Source organism: Alligator sinensis, unplaced genomic scaffold (genome assembly GCF_000455745.1).
Source record: "Alligator sinensis unplaced genomic scaffold, ASM45574v1 scaffold216_1, whole genome shotgun sequence".
NCBI classification, from domain to species: Eukaryota; Metazoa; Chordata; order Crocodylia; family Alligatoridae; genus Alligator; species Alligator sinensis.
Window position 1 is genome coordinate 2,280,466 of NW_005841868.1, and position 18,310 is coordinate 2,298,775.

Consider the following 18,310-nt stretch of genomic DNA (forward strand, 5'->3'; position numbering starts at 1 on the left):
TTCCAGCTTAGACTGGCTGCATCTACACGATGATGCTGCCTAGCACAATGTAAGCATTGTCATACTTTAAAATAGCTGTGGACAGCTGAATACTTTTGACCCAGTTTGTACTCCATCTGCAGCGTGAAGGTTTAGAAGTGAAGTAGCTAAAAGATAGCACCTCTGGAAATCATTCTAAAGCTAGTCCTCTCCGGCTAACAACTATAGCTGAAGTTCAGAAAGCTGCAGTGTTTGCTTCACGAACACTTTATTAGTGAATTAATGTAGTGATTTTTAAATGGCAAACATATCCGTTCAAACCCAGAGCCAATTTCCTGGTGTATTCTCTTCTGGTACGGGACTCAGGTAAAATGTAACATCAAGGCCCCAGAATATCTGGGATTTTTAAAGCCTAAACGTATGTCTACACTGCTTCTCAGCAGGGCAGATTGATCTATGCTGAACTCTAGCTGCAACAGCATGGACTGCATCCAGTAGTTTAGCTAGCTTGTTTAAAGCTATCTCTGGGATCTTTAGACTGCACCATAGTTGCTAACTTGTACGTCTACCTGCAGTGTAGACATACATGTGGTGATTTTATTTTTTTCTGGCAAAACTGGCAGCTGAATTTATGAACAGGTTGGTTTCTGGGTACATGGATATCTTGCTGAATATAAATTAGGGTGTGTATTTGAAAATAAGATGCAGTCTTGGGGATTACATCCTTCATAGTCACGGAAATCTAACTTACTCCCCTTATGTATCCTAGTTTTGGCTTTAGGTAACTGCCTTTCATTTCCTTGAATTTTCTCTGCAATTTCAGTTGGTTTGAAACTTCCTTTTTTCCCCTGCATTTTTAATTGAATTTAAATGGTACATTTTATTTTTTAAAGAATGAGGAATTATTTTTGATAAAATCTTCCCTAATCTACCTTAAACTGGCTGCATTTCAGCCAAGGATAGGTGAACTCTGTAGTGTATGCTGTTTGTAATATGATTTGGAGTCTACAAACGTGTGCTAGAAATGTTTGCAGCCAACAAAGATGATCTCTGCTGTCCCTTTATTGGCACGTCTCTTTAAAATACTTGGTAATGGCAGGTTATTTTTAGGTATCTCATTTCCCTCTTCTCCCCCAACCCCTCCCCCTTCGTGCCCATGTGTGTATTACATCCCTCCATCGAGTTTGTTTGAGTGTGCATAGTCAGTAGACTGAGAAGAACATTGTTCCCACTCCTCTCTGATAGCCCCTCATTTGTATCTCATTTTCACGTTATCATCAAACCCGTGGTTGCGAGGCTATTTTGACAGCATCTGTCAGCAAGGTGCAAGTGTCTGCCATCGCCTCTGATTGGTTGCAGACACCTATGGCATTGTGCTGAATATGATTAAAGAATTTTTTTTGGAGGGTGGGGGTGGGAGGAAGAGGGAACCAAAACACACAAATCCCCGCGCAGCAGCATTCGGAGTCTGCCATGAGCCATTCTGTCGGTCTCTGGATTCATTTGCATTTTTCTGGCTCCCACTGGAGAACAGAGCCATAAAACGCTCAGGCTGTGTGTTTTGTTTGTTGTTTAATTTATTTTATTTAAAAGGTTTTGAGTTGGGAGGGGGAGGAAAGAGACTGTGTGTGGAGGGGGCCATCTCAGCAGCCACTTAGCCTAGTCAAAGTCCATGAATTAAATTAGTGAAGCTACTAGGCAGCATTCCCTTCTGCCTTTCTATGAGCTTGCTCTGCTTGCTGTATAGTTCGTGCCAATACAATGGGGCCATATTTTAAAATATTTAGGGGACAGTAGAGCCTTGCCTAAGTTAATCCTATTTTTGTGCCCTTGAAAGACACCCTGAAGTGCTGAGGAATTTTTTTAATTAATACCTGATAAAGGAATAAACTGCTTTTTGCCTTTCCCATCCAGAAAGCATGAGAACTATAAGCAAAGCTAAGAAGCTGGTGGTTCAAATCTTACAGGAGCCCTGTTAACTGCATTCTTGGAGCTTTAGGTTTTTTGGGGTGGGGTTTGTTGCTACAATTAAGCTATGCATTTATTTTGCAACTCTCCTAGAGAGATGTGACTCTTGTAAAACAAATCTTAATTAAAAGCTTGAGGTTGATGTCTAGTTCTCATTTATGGCAGGCCCTTCCTGCAAAACCAACGTGGAAGTGGGAATACACTACGTTTGTTCCATTTGTATGCCCATTTTATGCCCTTGGAGGAGCAAAAATTGAGACTGGCCTGTTAATGGAACCACTTACAACTCTGAGCATTATTTATTTTTCATCTGAACTGCAGTATTGTTGCAACCCCATCATGCTCAGCACTTCACATAAATATTGTCTAAGGAATAAGCCAACGAGTGAAGAAAGCAAATGCTATTCCCATTTAGATGGGGCAACTGAGGCAAAGAGGTGATTTGTCCAAGGTCACACTGGAAATATGTGACAAGGTGAGAAATTGGAACCCAATTTCTGAGTCCAACGCAGTGCTGTAACTACAGGACCATTTGTGCTTTCTGTCCTGGTAATAAGTATTTTCTCAGGATTATCCCCAAAACCTTTTTGTGTGTATGTACCAGTGCTGTGATTATGTATGCAATATGTAACAGCCTTTTAAAAACAGTTGGTTAGCTTTGCTCTTCTGACACAGCCTCAAATACAACGTTGCAAATATGGTTTTTAACGTTCGTTGTTATTGGGTAACTTCTGGGTAAAAATATTTTGTTTCCTGTCAGATTTATGTTACTTGGGCAAGTTTAATTCTGGATGTTTTACCATAGACTGAAGGAGGAATCCCTAGATCTGCAATATCCATTTGGAAAAAAAAATTGTGTCCCTATTGCTTCATGTAATACTCTCTTCAAGGCTCTATATAACATTTTACCATTGCCATCCATTAGGCCTATATCTAGAAAAGGAAGGAAGCAGGAAGAGCAAATCCAGTGGCCAGAAATGGTTATTTGCAAAACAGAAAAGTGATGAAGTCTGTTGGGCTGGGTACCAGGCTAGAAATTGGCTCACCTGAGATGTTTTTCTGACCCTGCCACTATGTTTTGCTGCATTTCTCTGGGCAAAATTGCTTCCTCTTGCTGTCTGTTTCCCTATCAGAAAGCAGGCTAGATATGCACCTTTATAGACTAACCAAAAATAAGATGTGTATACATAGATAGAGAGAGCACAAACTAGTTTCCCTGTCTGTCAGTTTTAAATGCTTTTTGAGTTTGATGAAGAATGGCCAAATAGTTACAGAAATATGAGAAAAATCTCGAATGGATATTTGTTTTAAAAAAAAAAAAACAGCCCTTTCTTGAGCATAGAAACTGCATATTTAACAAGATGCTCTTGAACAGAGACAGCCAGCATTCAATGAACAAAAGGATATAAGACTTTAGTAGGTTCACAGCAATAGGTGGATATCAGAATTCCAGATACAATACTTCTTGGTATTTGTATGTTAAAGGTCTTTGCAGTGTGGCTTTTTTAATGATTTATTATTATTATTATTATTATTATTATTATTATTATTACTACATAATACTATGAGCATACAAAGAGATGTCCTGGGATAAATCCTAAAAAGGTTCACAGGATAAGAAGTACTAATAGTTATCCCACCTGGGTTACCTCACAGTATGTTTGAACTGTTATCCTGGTATTGCATCGTTGAATCAATGGCAGAAAAGCAGTAACGCATTCAGCTGTTCACTAAACCCTGGTTAGAAGTGTGATGTGGGTACACACCGATCCCAGGATATTTCTGTTCTGAGACAAACACAGGCATAACTTGTCCAGGGACAAATGCAGTGTCTGTTCCTAGCCTGAGAGTATTATGTTGCCAGTTTCTGATAACATGTATTGATGCTATGATTAGTCCCATTTTTAAAAGACCTAAGAAATGGGTGACATGGTTTCTTCCCTTTGGAGACCATTCCTTGCCTAGAGATCTTCCCATGATTGAAGTGCTTGAATAATAAGAACAGAGGCACTTAGGTGAACTTCCACATTCTTTTAATGTATTTGCATTTATTTGATCTTCTGTGTATTTCTCTGTTCTCCTGATTAAAATAATTAATCTGGCTACTTTTTTTGAAGCCGTTCTACAGCTTTACAAGAACGGAAATTCTCTTGAAAATGTAGCTGAGTTTAAAATAGTGTGTTTGCCTAAAATTATCTTGTTGCTTCTATATTTTTTCCTCTATTTCATCAGATGCAGTCTGTCCTTGGTTGAATCTGAAATTGGTATCTTTTGACTGCTAGCACCATAATCTCAGTTCAGTATGTAACAGCCACTCTGCTTTTTCAGTATTGTATCCTGGCTTGTCTGAAGCTGGGTTTTCACTTGGCCAGACACAAGACACATTAAAAATTGTGTTACAGGTGCACATTTTTGGTAGTGCTAAAAATTTACATTTCTGTCTTTTGAAACCAGCTGACTCAAAAAAAAAAAAAAAATCCTTCTGGGAGAACAGATTTGTTCGGGGCCTTACTGTGGAGATACTATTTTTAGCTTAACTTATTTTTGACAAAAGCTGCAGTTTAAACAGTTAGATTGAGATTTTCAAAGGAGCCTAAGGGAGATAAATACCTAAATCTCAGTGAAGTTCAGGCTGCGGGCTGCTTTGAATTCCCTGCCTCTGGGTCATTACCATGGTAACTAGGTGCTTTACAAACTCCTAGGCTTGGTCCTGCAAGGTACTCCACACAGGTAGAATGATGCCCTAGAGACTTTAAACCACGTGGGATGCCCTCCATGTGTGAAGTCCTCATTGAAGTCCACACAGTTTCAGTAGATCCTGTAGATCATACTGCTGCATGTTTATAGGTGTGTGTCATACCCAGTGACCTCACGAGAGTTGCATGTGAGCAGGGGAGTATTGACCTCTTAGAGCTGTGAAATATTCTTTAGGGCAGTGGTTTTAAACCTTTTAGACTCGAGGTATACCTTGTTAGACTCATGGCACTCTTTGGGAAATGACAGCTTAGCTTTAACTCATTTTTTGATTACAGAAAAATGAGAGAGCAATTCTTGTGTTGCAAAGAACTCAGACCACAGCAGGTCAGAATGGTTTTGACACTCTGGATTTCGATTTGAAATTTCTGGTTTTACCTTGTGAATCATGTTTAGCTGTTCATACACCTAAGAGTGCTTGATAATGTGCAGCACCCTTAAAAGGATCTCGCAGCACCTCAGGGTGCCATGGCACCCTGGTTGAGAATCGCTCCTTTAAGGACTGGTACCTGAATACTAGGCCATACAAGAAATGCATGTGCTATGGCTGAATTTCAACAATAGCTAGCCTCTTCTGGCTGAAAGACTGTAGAAATTCTACATTAGCTTCCATTCTACAAAATCCATGTGGAAGCTCTGATTAATCTAGACTAGAGAAAATAATCTACAATGTACTAGAACAGAGGCATCACAGATAAGGCCCACAGGCTGGATCCTACCTTTGGAGGAGCACTGTGATCTGACCTGTGGGTCTTGGATTGACCCCGCGCACTGCATGAGGCATGTGCTGGTCCCAGCCCCCACCCCATGCACTGTGTGTTGCACAAAGCCAGTCTGGTGCATGCTGCATGTAGCATGCAGGGCTGGAATAGAGTAGAACGTGACTAGATAAGGATAATTACAGAATTCTTGAGTAGTGCTGTGAAGATAAAATTCTGGCTTTGAAGATAAAATCGTGGCTCTGCCCTGGCTCTAGCCCTTTGCTGTCACCGTCCCAGCATCCCAGCCCCGGCACAGCTCCTGTCCGCTTGGCCACGTGCTTTGCCCACATGGCTCCTGGCTACTTTCCATGGAGACCCCGGGATCGCGGGGCAGTGACAGCACAGGAATAAAGCAGACCTGTGATCTGCTTCCTGCATGTCCCACCCTTGCACCATCACCACTGTACAGTCCTCGGGTCTCTGTGGAGACCCGCCAGGACCCATGCAGGCAGGGAGCATGGCCAGGAGGATGGGATGGGGCTGCAGCAGGGTGGGGAGCTGCATCCAGGGTCAGGTCTGGGATCTTGGGATGGTGACATGGCGGAGTCGAGGCTGGGGAGCCACCGCCACTAGAGCTGCTGGGAAAGGCCACGCATCCTGAACCTTGCTGCATGACCGGTGCTGATAGCTCCACAAGATTAGGCCATTTTGTGACACCATTTGGAATGAGTATTAACCACTATAGTCAACATTGGTGTACACCAGTCTTTTTTGAAGACCACGTAACAAAAGTTGAAAGGTGATGCTGGAAGGGAATACTGTTTGAAGAGCAGGGCTTGGAAACTGGGCAAATTTACTCTTTTCTGGGATGGAAGAAGGGAAGAGAAGTAACGATTGGATTTTTGTACCCACCTGGTTGGATGCACAGTTTCTTTTCAGTTTAACAGGACTGGCTAAGTCCCTGAGACAGCATTGAAAATGTGAATCTCAGTGTTTTAAGTCTCACAAGTTTTCAGGGCAAGACTTTTTTGTGTGTTTCACTGGTAGAATGGACCAGAGGTTAATGCTCAAGAGCTCCATTTATTCTTGTGCTGATATCTTCCGTCAGAGTCATAAGGACACTGAATGTGGGCCAGGCACGTTTCTTTGACTATGCTCTATGACATAAATATACAGAGGGCAGTGTATTCAAAAAACAAACAAACTCCAAACCTACCAAAGTAAGACATCCCACTGCATATGCTCCTTTATCAGGAAGGATCAGGGAACAATCTAAATTAATAATAATAATAATAATAATATCCATTAGTGCGAAGCTTAGAATAATAATCCACATAGAACAGGCTATTGCACTAAACAGGGAAGGAAGCAGGAAACAAATTTGGGGTCACAGCAGGCATGAAGAGACAGGAAAACTGAATTTGGTCTCTGCATGCATTCCCAGAAGACGCACTGGGGCATGCTTGACCTGTGTCTTTCCATAGAATCCATGTTTATGTATAATCTTTTCCAAAGGCATCCCAATTTTGATCTCTTACACTACCACCTCTGAGAGCCATGTGGGGAACATCAATGCATATTTTCAGAAATGGGTCTTGAATTAGGTTCTTTGGCAAGAAAAGTTAGATCATTTAGGCTCAGCTACACAGTACTCCCCACCTTTCCTCCTGCCACAATGGCTGGTTAAATTATTCTGTGGGAACCAGAGCTGTAGAGCTAAATTAGTGTGACAGTTGTACCATGGCAACTGTACCTGTCTACGTCTGTCATTCTCTTCTAGCTGCAGCTGAAAAGCTGTCGAAAAATAATCATTATTTGGGAGGTGGAGGAAGTGTGCAGGGAGGGGAGAGAGAGAAAAATGTAAGACAATAAAATTCTACTTCCACAATCAGGGCAAATCCATATAGGCCTGGGAAAGGAAATGCCCCTTTTAACACTAGCCTTAAAGCAAATCTCTTTAAGGAATTTAGTATCTTGCACAACATTAAACCTTGCAAAGTGGGATTAAATGAAACAAAATTAAGAAGCCAAACCTGATTCTAGCACCTGATTTAAATGGGAAGGATATTAAAATTTTAAAACCTGTCACTGAGCTGGTGAGGGAAGATTTTTTTGCTCAGTTTTCAGAATTATGCCTTTTCTGTTTAGCATGCAGCCTAATTGTGTAATTACACGATAGACTAGAGTAGAATTTAGTGCACGTAATACCGGTTATAAAGAAGAGCCCTAATTATGTATATCTTCTCAGGTAAATAATACATCAGGGGGCATAGAGGGGCCTAATTACCATTCAGAAAACCTGCCTAATTACTAATTTACTTGGAATTTCAGAAAGCTTTTGATAAGGTCCCTCATAAGCAACTGTTAAGAAAAATAAATTGAGTAAGGGGCAAGATGTTATTATTTTAAAAAAAAAAGAGAGAAAACAGTTTAAGCAATGGGAAACAGTCATAGTCAATATTACTAAGCTCTGGTGTTGCGATTAGTTAAGGTGTTGGGTTGAGGCTGAAGTGATCTATATTCTGGCTCTCCTGCAAATATAACATAGATCTTGCCTCAGTTTCCTGATCTGTCAAGCAGAGCTAATAGCCTACTTCATAAAGAAGTTAAGATTATACTTATGAATACTTAGAAGAGTCACAGATAGGATCAGTGGCCACCATAGAAAATTTTATGCTGAGATCTGTGTGTGGGTAATGGGAATATTTCAGAAGTTAGAAGTCTAATCATCTTGAAGGATTTGAGCTTCTTTCTCTCCACACCCCCTTTTCTTCCCCCCACTTAGCCAAACAAAATGATGCAGGCCCACTCCCAGATGGAGTTAAATGTCTTTGGGCAAATAGAGCAAGATAATAAAATTATTATACTGATCAATATTTTGAAAATACATATTAGATGCACCCCTCTCCCACCCCCTAATTTCTCACAGACCATACTTATGGGTTCATTGAAAGGGAGGAGAGACTTAGGTACAGGGACAAACTGACTTGAAATAGTGAGCCATGTTGAGAGGTGGGGCACATGGGAGTAATTTTAACCCATTAAGTTGAACCAAGAAGAATATTTTGCAGGTGTACAACGGAAGTTAATGAAAAACAAAAACGGGTGTGGGTTCCTTCTTATAAATCAAGTGTTACCATCTCATGTGCTGCCCTGCACCTGGGTTTGGTCCTTTCCTTCCCTTATAGCTGTGGAAGAAAAGGTTCAGAGAAGGGTGTCTGTTAGGGACAGGGCAGGTAAAGCAGGCTGGATGCTGCTGAGTATATTTCCATGGTTGTGTAATTGAATTTTAAAGTGAATTTGCTCCCCTTCCCTCTCCATTTCTCCCCCTTCTCCTCCCCTCCCCATCAAATCCTTTTGAATGAAGAAGGCTGTTTTAAGGAAATACTGAAAATATATGTTGAAAATTGCATTCACCTTCTTTCCTTTGAAAACCACTGAGTCTGAGTCACGCTGGTGGGGTTTCACTCATGGAAAGTCCCAGATTTCAAAATCTGATGCTGTGTCCCCTCATCATACCCTCTGCCTCTGTGATCATTAGATGTAGTTTCTTCTATTGAACGTAGACCTTTGCAGCTTTGCCTATATCCTGAAGTCATGCCCCGGACTTGTTCTAACCAGCAGCACCCATGACATTACGTGATCTATAAAGACACCTTTAATTCATAGTGCTTGGGAAGGTGTAACAGAAAGACACTGCAATGAAACTTTAATCAACAACGAAAACAAATAAGTCAACTGGTGGTCCCGAGTGAGAAGAGAATATTGGGCTGACAAGAAGAGGAAGGGAAGAGACATCAACTCATTACCAGGAGCACTAAGAAAAGAGGGGATTTGAAGTGACAGCCAGAAAACAAGGAGATGAGATCTCCAAAGTGTTAGAGCTAGAAGAAGGAGGGAGTAAAAGAGTACTTAGCTATGGCAATAGAATCCTGAATTAAAGGGAGGGAATGCAGAAAGGGAACTGAGAAGGCTGGTGGGGGGAGTGCGGAAGGAAGAACGAGCTTTGGACAATACTGTGAGATACAATTCTCATGGCTTCTAAGGGGACAGGTGCTGGGTGATACAAAGCAGTGAAGATAGGAATAGGAAGGATGATTTGAACAGCAATGCTGAACAGAAATAGATAGGCCAAGCTGATACAGCAGCTGAAGATTTTGGGAGAGCGACTCCTAGAAGGGATGTAGAAGTCGAGTGTGGGATTGCAGCCACTCACTGTGGAATTCTCCCTCCCCATCCTGCTCACTGCTTCAGCATCTGTGTTAATATATATTTTTGTGCTTGTTCACAATGTCACTTTATTTTGCCACTTGAAACTGGTCCTGTTGCCTAAACCCCCACTTCTCCTCCATATTCAGGATAAGTTTAAAAGCATAAAATCCACACTTCATTTGCAAGTCCTTCCATCGCATGTGTTACTAATGACCACTCTAATTATGATATCTCACGGTCTCTCTATTCAAACGCTGCCTGTTCCGACTGCCTTTTGACATTTCACCAGATTGGGGAGGAGACATTTGAATATTTTGCAGTGAAAGGGGAGTGAGTCAGCGGGTGAGAAGCAACTATGTGAGAGCAGGTCTCATTTTTGGCAAACGCACTTGTTTGTTTTCACCACCAGCTTCCCCCCCCAATCACGGGTTTGCTGCCCAGTTGGTTCTCAGAGAAGCTGCAGAACAGCTTCCAAAAGGAGGAGTGAAGCAAGGGGGAGAGGGTGGAAGAAATTGTTTGCAAAGAGGGGAGAGCAGGGAGGGAGTCAGCAAAAATTAGCATGAAAGGCTCCTTGCCGGCTCTGTGGAGAGCGAGCAGTGGAGATAAAGCGAGAGGATTCTTTGTGCCTAGCCGGGGACATGATAATTGGCTTTCCTTCCTAGCGAACTTTGCAAATGATGCTCTTTAACTTGTCGGCGAGATAAACAGTTGCTGTGGCAGGTGCGCCAAAAGCGCCGTCTGGATGTAATTAGACATGTTCGCAAGAAGGCACCCTGAGAGATCTGAGTGCAGTGTTCATTCGGGGCACTTCCCAATGGGCCACAGCCCCTGCAACATACATTCCTTCTCTTCCTCCTTTCCTCCCCTCTTCTCCCTCCCACCCATACACACAATTATGTTCCCCCAGTCTTTCTTTTCTGCACTTCTCCGTTTCCAGAGAAGAAAGAATCATCCTACTGACTCGGTTCCCTCTCATTTTGGATTGTGTGCGTGCCATGGAATAATGGTTAGGTGCCCTTTGACTGTGTATCCTCAGTGGATCAGCCAATACTAAAGCCTTCCACTCCCTTAATTGCACAGGGCTCTGGGTGACTTGCCTTGTTTGCAAACCAAAATCACCCCTCTTGTACCTTAAAACTCATCAGCCATTTTGAAGTAGGTCCTCATTAGATTTCTTATGCCCTTTAAAATATTTGCCCTTGGACTTCACCTTTTTTATCACTAAGCACTCTGGTACCATTAATTAATTGAAGAATTATACTTCCTTACACTATCAGATTGGTAAATATTTCCCTGCTTTGTAGGTGGGAAAGTTGAACAAGAATGTTGTGACTTTCCCAAGGTCACAAATCAGTGGCTGATTCTAGAACAGAATCTTGGAGTCCTTATTTCATTCTCCCGTTTATAACTATCACATGATACATTCTTTGATTTAGCAGCTCAACCTTTGCTATGGCTCAAGGGCTACAATAGTTCTAAATCTTAGTTTGTGTTTGAGTCTAACCTTGAAGGATGTCTCTAGCCTCCAAGAATCGTGTAGGTTGAAGATGACCATTCTTGATTTCTATGGCATCTTTCCATAAGACATTTCCAGCCACAACCAAATTTCATGTAGTCATATGTCTCTCAGGACACCTTGGTATTATCTTGAGAACTATGAAAAACTATTTGTGTTATAATTCTGTTTCATTATCATTGAGTAGTGTCTTTAAAATTTTCCAAGGAACGAGCTTTACAAATGTAAAAATATTCCAAGCTAGGTGCAGCATAGATCAAAATCTATGATTTTTCTTCTGCTGATATGCAGCAACCTCTGGTGTGGAACATGATAGTTACCCAAAGGTGTCTATTAAAACTACCTAGCAGTGCAGTATAAAGTAAAATGGCATATCCAATGGAAACTGCAGGGGGGATTTAAACAGTCAAAATCATTATACAAGTTGGAATTTGGGCTGGATACTGGGTCCAACTATTCTAATCCTGTTAAAAGTGCCATGAAAGCTTTAATGACCATAGGTGAGTTGTGGGACTGTGTATATTACATGACACTTCCAAGTGACACTTCAGGGACAGAATGGTCTCCAATACTGTTCTAGGTCATTGGTTTAGTTGTTGCTCAGAATCCTTGCCATCACTTCTTCCAGCACTTCTGGTTTCCCTTGCAGGTCTCCCATTCACACACAGACCACATCCAACTGTAATTCACATGCAGGATCACAGGGCAAGATGGTATGTGAAATCATACTAGACTTCTCTTATCTCCTCCCTTATTAGCAAAGAAACTTCTGTATTAAGAGAATCTATTTGCTTAGTGCTCAGCACTTACCCCACTAACTCTGCAGTGCTTAACCTCCTCTCTCTCAGCGCCTATCTGCAGCAACAGTTTGAGAAGTCTCCAAACAGGGATTATGTAGTAGACTAAGTAAAGTGCTAAGGAAGTGTGAAAACAAAGGTTCTGTGTGATTTAAATGAGATGGAGAGATGTACACACAGTAGGCCAGGTCATCCCTCTCTCTGCCAACAGGACAACTGTTTTTACCCATGATTGGGGGACCATTGAGGTGGTGATCATCAGACAGCATCATGTCCTCCAGGAGTGTCTGGTCAGGATGCAGCCAGTAGGTAAGAAGCTCTGATATGAGTTGAGTGTTCAGATTAACCCTTCAGGTGATTGTGGAAGTAGCCTCTTTTTAAGCTATGCCTGAGCAAGTGATACTGAGAAACTGTGTGAGCTCCTGTTCTGCTGAAAAGTCCCTCCACCAGCTGCCTCCTTCCTTATTTCTCAGCCAGAGCTGCAGGTAATAACGGTAATACACTTGTTTCAGCATGTCAGGCGGCTTTACTCCATTCTGCCCTTCATCCCGCACATTCATTCATTAATTTTTGGAGGTTACTGAGGAGACATTATTGATGATGATGATAATAGTAATAGGGAAGATATGTGGCAGATTAATTCCTGAACTCTCTAACAGGATTTAAGCTAACAAGAGAGGAGGGTTTTTTTCTTCCTCCTTTCAGACATTTCCTGTGCGGGGTATAACGACACCAAAGAGTGTTAAATTGGTTCTGAATGTCCACCTCTGGCTGTCCACATTCTTGTAACGATTTCATTAGCTTGAATTATCCACGTTATTTTCTTGTAATGGGATTAGCTGTACTTGAGTCAGCTGAAGACCTGAGGGGGAGGAGGGAAAGGAACCTTCTGCTGTGTATTTTATTAACTCTCTCATGCAGGGGGTGGAACTGACCAAGGCTCAGCCCAGGGGCGAAAGTATTTGGCCAGGGTCCTTCATTCCAAAAGGAGGAGGAAAAAGAAAAGAGGCCATTATTCCTCTGTAATCAGCAAATCGGTGCAGTAGCAGAGACCAGGATGGACTAGTTGTTGGGGAATTGTTATTTGGGGGTAATTTAAAAAAAAAAAATGCTGAGCTGAAGCACAGCCTAGGCCTGCTGCAGAAGAGAACATTTTTCACTGCATTTGTGACCAACTTAAATCTCAGTCTTGCATAGTCCTTTTGTAATCATCATTGGATTTGCTTGAAATGGAGGAAACGAGCTTTCTCTGGGCTCTGGCATGTATTGGGATGTTTGTATATATTTGGGAGCACAACAGGGGTGGGAAGGTAATTCTTTGCAACAGTTAGATTAACCATCCTGCTCTTTGAATGCACTATATCTAGTCTCTTGTGAGGACTTGTATAGCTCCATAATAAAATTATATTCTCTTCCTCCTTTCTGGAGCCTTGCAACACCATGTTCTTAAATCAGGTTATGGCCAACGGCTTCTGTTGCATTCATTCTGATTAATCTTTACCCAGTTTTGGGAGTTGAGCATGCCAACTCACTTTTAGTTTCATAATTGTTATAGAAGCATCTATCCACTTTTATGCCACAGGGAGCGTTGGACACTGCAACAAAGAGAATAAGATTCCTGTCCTGAAGAGCTTACAGTCTTCATAGACACAGTTCAACTAGAAGATGGGATAAAAAAAAATCCAGGAAAGAGGTGGAACTGTTGGGCGTAGAACACATTTTGCTGAGTCCATCAACCAAGCCAGTATTTGTTGGCTGCTTCTGATTGTAGACACCACTGCAGAGACTGAATTTGAAAGAATAGGGCAGGGGCTACAGTGTACAATGTACAGGGACTGTTGTAGAAGATGCAGACAGGCAGTCAAGGGTGACTGGGTGACAGCAGAGACTACAATAAGAGACAAGAAAGTAAAGTAATAGGGAGGAGTGTTGTCTGTGGACAGTAAGAAGAAATGTTATGGATCAGGAATCCATTGGCTATGATGCACCTTGTTATGTGCAAGGCAAAGGAGAAGGGGAGAGTCAGTGATTAGGCCTGAATGACACAAAGGAGGGTCAGGTGTCAAACTTTAATAGACCTGTAGAAGAATGCACGCGTCAGTCTGTTTCTATATGCTTCTCCTTGACTTGTGTTTTCCCTCATTTTCCAAGCTAAAGCTTCATGAGCACTTGCAACAAACATCCTAAATTCTTCTAATGTAAGGAAGAGTTGAGTGAGCTCTTCATTGTTTACCAGACTGACCTTTTCAACTGGCCTCTTGGCCTGGATGTTTTCCCAGTGACAGTGGTTCCTTCTGCCAATGAATGGGTAGCAGAGTTGGATTTTTCTCTTCCGTCATCCAAATGCTAATCTTTCTATTTATCTAACAGGTTAACAGGAACTTCATAAAACTACTGAAATTGTTGCCAAAGCGGTTGGAACGTTATTGACTTCCAGGAAAGTCACGTAGACAGTCTGCAAACCCATGTGCTTCTGGGTACATTTCAGTGCAAGCACTGAAGTGCCACAATGGTTGGGGTATTGCTTAGGAAATCTGTTCAACTAGCTCGTTTGCCATCTGTGACTTTTGGCTTGCCTTGGTGAATTCTCTAGGGAGGTTAGGAAGGTTCTTGCATTTCCATCAAGCTTTTGTGATGTGCGGGTTATAGAGCAATTGAATTCAACCTTCTTTTCCTGCATTCATATTGATGAATCACTCCTGTAGCTCAGTGTGCTTTTTATATTCCTTTGTCCTGAACAGACTGCACATTTACACAAACATGAAAAAAAGTAGTGAACAGATGATGCAAACCTCTAAACTAGGGTAACTTTACCCAGTCTGATGCAGAATTTGCCTTTGAAAGACCTGAGAGTTAAACTCAAGTAGTGTTGCAACCCCAGTTTAGATGCTGTCTGTCTGTGTCTATCCTGGAGTAACTGTTTTGCTAAGGGCAAGCAAGCTATTACCTGCACCCGTAACACCTAGTGACAAGGGCTCAAAGGTGCATTAAACCCATAGTGAGAAAGCAGCAGAGAGACAGAGAAGTCAGTTGAGTGCACTACAAATCACTTTGTGGCTTGCAGAGTGAATTCCTTAATAACAAAGTTCTCGCTGCCAAATGCTGTTTGCTTTTGCCTTCAGAACTGCCTGCATTAATAATGAGCATCTCCGGTTGGATGTTATTTACATAAAGTATTGTTTTCGTGCCATTGTCACAGACAACAACTCTGCGCTAGGTGAACGAGAAAGAGAACACCCTGCATATGAATTCATAAAGCAGCCCAGTTTAATGCAGTGCGAAGAACCATGGGATGTTCCCACAGAAATCCAGCCCAGCACAGGGACTGGTACAGCATCATTGTAGGCAGTTTCATGCATCTGCGACAGTTAGCATGTTGCACCAGGCTGGCCCACCCTAAGCTAGCTTGCTTGGGTTAACTTTACAGTGCAGATGTAACTTCAAGAAGTGAGACTGTGCATCCATGGTCTCTTGGTCTTATTGCACTCTGAGGCCTGGTATGACCTCTGGCACTTATACACGGCAGAAAGGAACCTACTCAGAATGAGAAGAAGAGAAAGACATGTGTTGGGGTATTGACGAACAAGGATGCTCCTGCCGTGGTGCACTGAATTTTAACATCACAGAGCCACTCTTCATTTTTATTCTGCTCCTTTGCTAGGTCAGCAGCACACTAGAAATGTAGGAATGCAGATTCCTTTGCCAACTTTGCAGCTTGGTCACTAGTTTCATAGAGTTTGACCTCTGGTCTTGGTCTCCTATGTAGAAAAGGTCAATTGCCAAATTTTGATTTACTTTCTCATGCTGCTTCTGAATGGCTTTTCTTTCATACATGGAGAGGGAGGAGGAGTGTATGTGTCATGATGCATTGCTTTGCGTTAGTAGGTCAGACAGCTAGATTCCTCGCCAGCTCTTTCTGATACAAGTCCAATTTGCCACAGAGACACAACAGTATCCAAGAGGAAACCCCTGCTTGTGGGGCAGACACTGCATTTTCACAGTTATGTCTGCCTGCAAGTTGATTTGCATACATCAGAGTTGCCACAGAGGGAAGGGGTGGGGGGTTGACTAGAACAGATCAGAGCAACTGTAAAGTACATTCACCTTCTTTTCCCCTCTGTATATGCATGTACACAGTACATCTCTCAAAATGTGAGAACCCCTTCTGTTCAAAGCATAAACTGCCTTCCTTAAATAAGGGAGATCCTGCTCTGGAAAGAGTAACAGAGTGCTGTTCTCCTCCCCACTCTCGCCCTCCAAATGAAGGAAATAATTGGAAAAGAGAGGTGTGAGTTTCTTCTTAATGGTGGCAGGGAGAACATTAAAGACGCTGTCTCTCCACTTCATTCACAGTTGCTTGTATGGTAATTGCTATGTTATGGTTTCTAATTATCAACACAGCGGGGGTGTTTTTTCTCCCTGTCTCTGAAAGGGTCATCTGTGCCCCAACAGGAGTCTTTTGTATCCCCCCACCCTCCCCATAAGCCTGTGTGGAATTTCCTTCCAAGCCTGTCCATACCACTCTTATTGACTGCTCAGTAGATATCTCTCGATTGTGTAGGTGAAGAGTGGTGCATTTGGCCTTTTTCCCCTCCCACTCGCTCTGTCTATAGATATAAGGAAGCTCGGGAGACCCAGAATCTAAGGGCTCCTATGTGATGGGTGTTGTTCTCGCACTAGGGGGCATCTGAACTCCAAGGCTTCCAAGCTTTTCTGACTTGCATGTAGGATGCCTCCCATGGATTTGGGAGTACAGTATTTGAAGCCCCAGACTAAAGAGTCTGGGAGGTAGGATACTTGCCAGTGGTAGCACCACACAGACTTGAACAATTGAGCTCTGCTCAGTTGAAATTTGAAACTCAATTTGGAACTGATTTGGCTTTGGAAACAAAATTTTTAAAAATGGGATGACAGAGCCTCTGGTCATATTGATGTCCATACTTTGCCCAAGTCATGCTGATGCCCGCTTCCTCTGTGTTTAAGTATTTTTCATGCATTTTGGGTAATTTTTTTTTCACATGAAATCTCACTAAACAAAAAGTAGAAACCCATTGGGAGTTCATAGCAATGATGATTTTAATGTGCTTATTTGTTAATTATAATTACAAGAGTGCTAGAGGTAGTGATATCTCATAGGTGCAGCCATTCTTTTAGTGTTAGTGCCTTTAGGTACATTTCCATCACCACCCACTTGCTTGCACTACCCCTAGCCAGCAAGGAAGTCACAGGACTGGAAGGGGGGAACATAGGATCCCTTTCCCATTTCCATCATAGACTTACATGACCCCAGGGACAAGTAACTTATGTTTTTGGTGCCAAGGTTTCCCCTTCTGTAAAATGGGGGTGATTGTTGTCACTTGTCCATGAAGCCTGTGAGATTTACTATGGCAATTTTATGAGCGCAAGGCATTTTATCATTCTGCATGTTGTCCGCCAAGGGATCTTCTTCCTTCACTCCCTGCTGGGCCATACCACAAAGGAGCCAGTGTTCCCAACCTAGCAACATGGCATGGCATGGCGAAGGTGCTGCTTGCTCTCGCCCTCTGACCTGTAGGGTAACCTTAAATAAGATACTTCCCCAGTCCATGCTGTCATGTCCACTCCCACCCTTCAGTCAGTCTTGTGCATTTAGAGACTTTACTTTCCTTGGAGCCGGGGCTGTCTCTCGCTGTGTACTTCCAACACAATGGGGCCTTGATCTTCTGGCCTGTCAACCCTCCTATGCCAGGAATAAAGAACATGGAGTAGCATCAGTTTCCATGCCTGTATTCCCCTTGTATGGTAACTGTTCCACTGCAGAAAACAAAGCAACCTTCTTGCTGCTCATAGACTAGAGGACGCCTGCTTGTCAAGGCTGTTTTCTCTTTCCTTTTATTTTGATTTTGTTTGTTTGTTTCCTTTAGAGCCATCTCAAAGGGGATGGTGGGGGAGGAAGGAGGAGTGGGGAAAGCTACAAGGAGGAGACGTGCAGATTCATTTTGAGGATTCATAACGCTACATTTACACACCGCACTGCCTGAGGAAATTGGGTAGATGAATGCCTGGTCATGCTGCCAGTGCACTGGGTTAACTCCCTGGATTTAGCTTATATCATTTCACGAGAGCATTTACGGCCTTTACTGTGTTTATTTCCAGTCGCTCTTTGGCACTGCCGCATCTCCAGCCCCTTTGTGTATGTGTGTGTGTTTGTGTGTGTGTAGATTTTCAAATAAAATAACACATCTATTCAGACCCAGTCCACATTAAATATTTATTGCCTGCAGTTTGTGCATACGTGTTTGATAAATGGGCACAAAAAAAAGGAAAAGAGAGCTTAGAGCTTATCTGCAAAGAAAGGCAGTCTTTGTCCTGGAATTTCTGAGAGGAGAGAAAGTGCTTCTTTA

At 42.4% G+C, this 18,310-nt stretch overlaps 1 protein-coding gene across 3 annotated transcripts in view; it reads left to right on the top strand.

The window, feature by feature from the left end:
* The window catches only part of RBM19 (RNA binding motif protein 19), a 121,658-nt gene that overhangs the window by 53,757 nt on the left and 49,591 nt on the right, over positions 1 to 18,310 (top strand). The gene's annotated exons all lie outside the window — the stretch shown is intronic.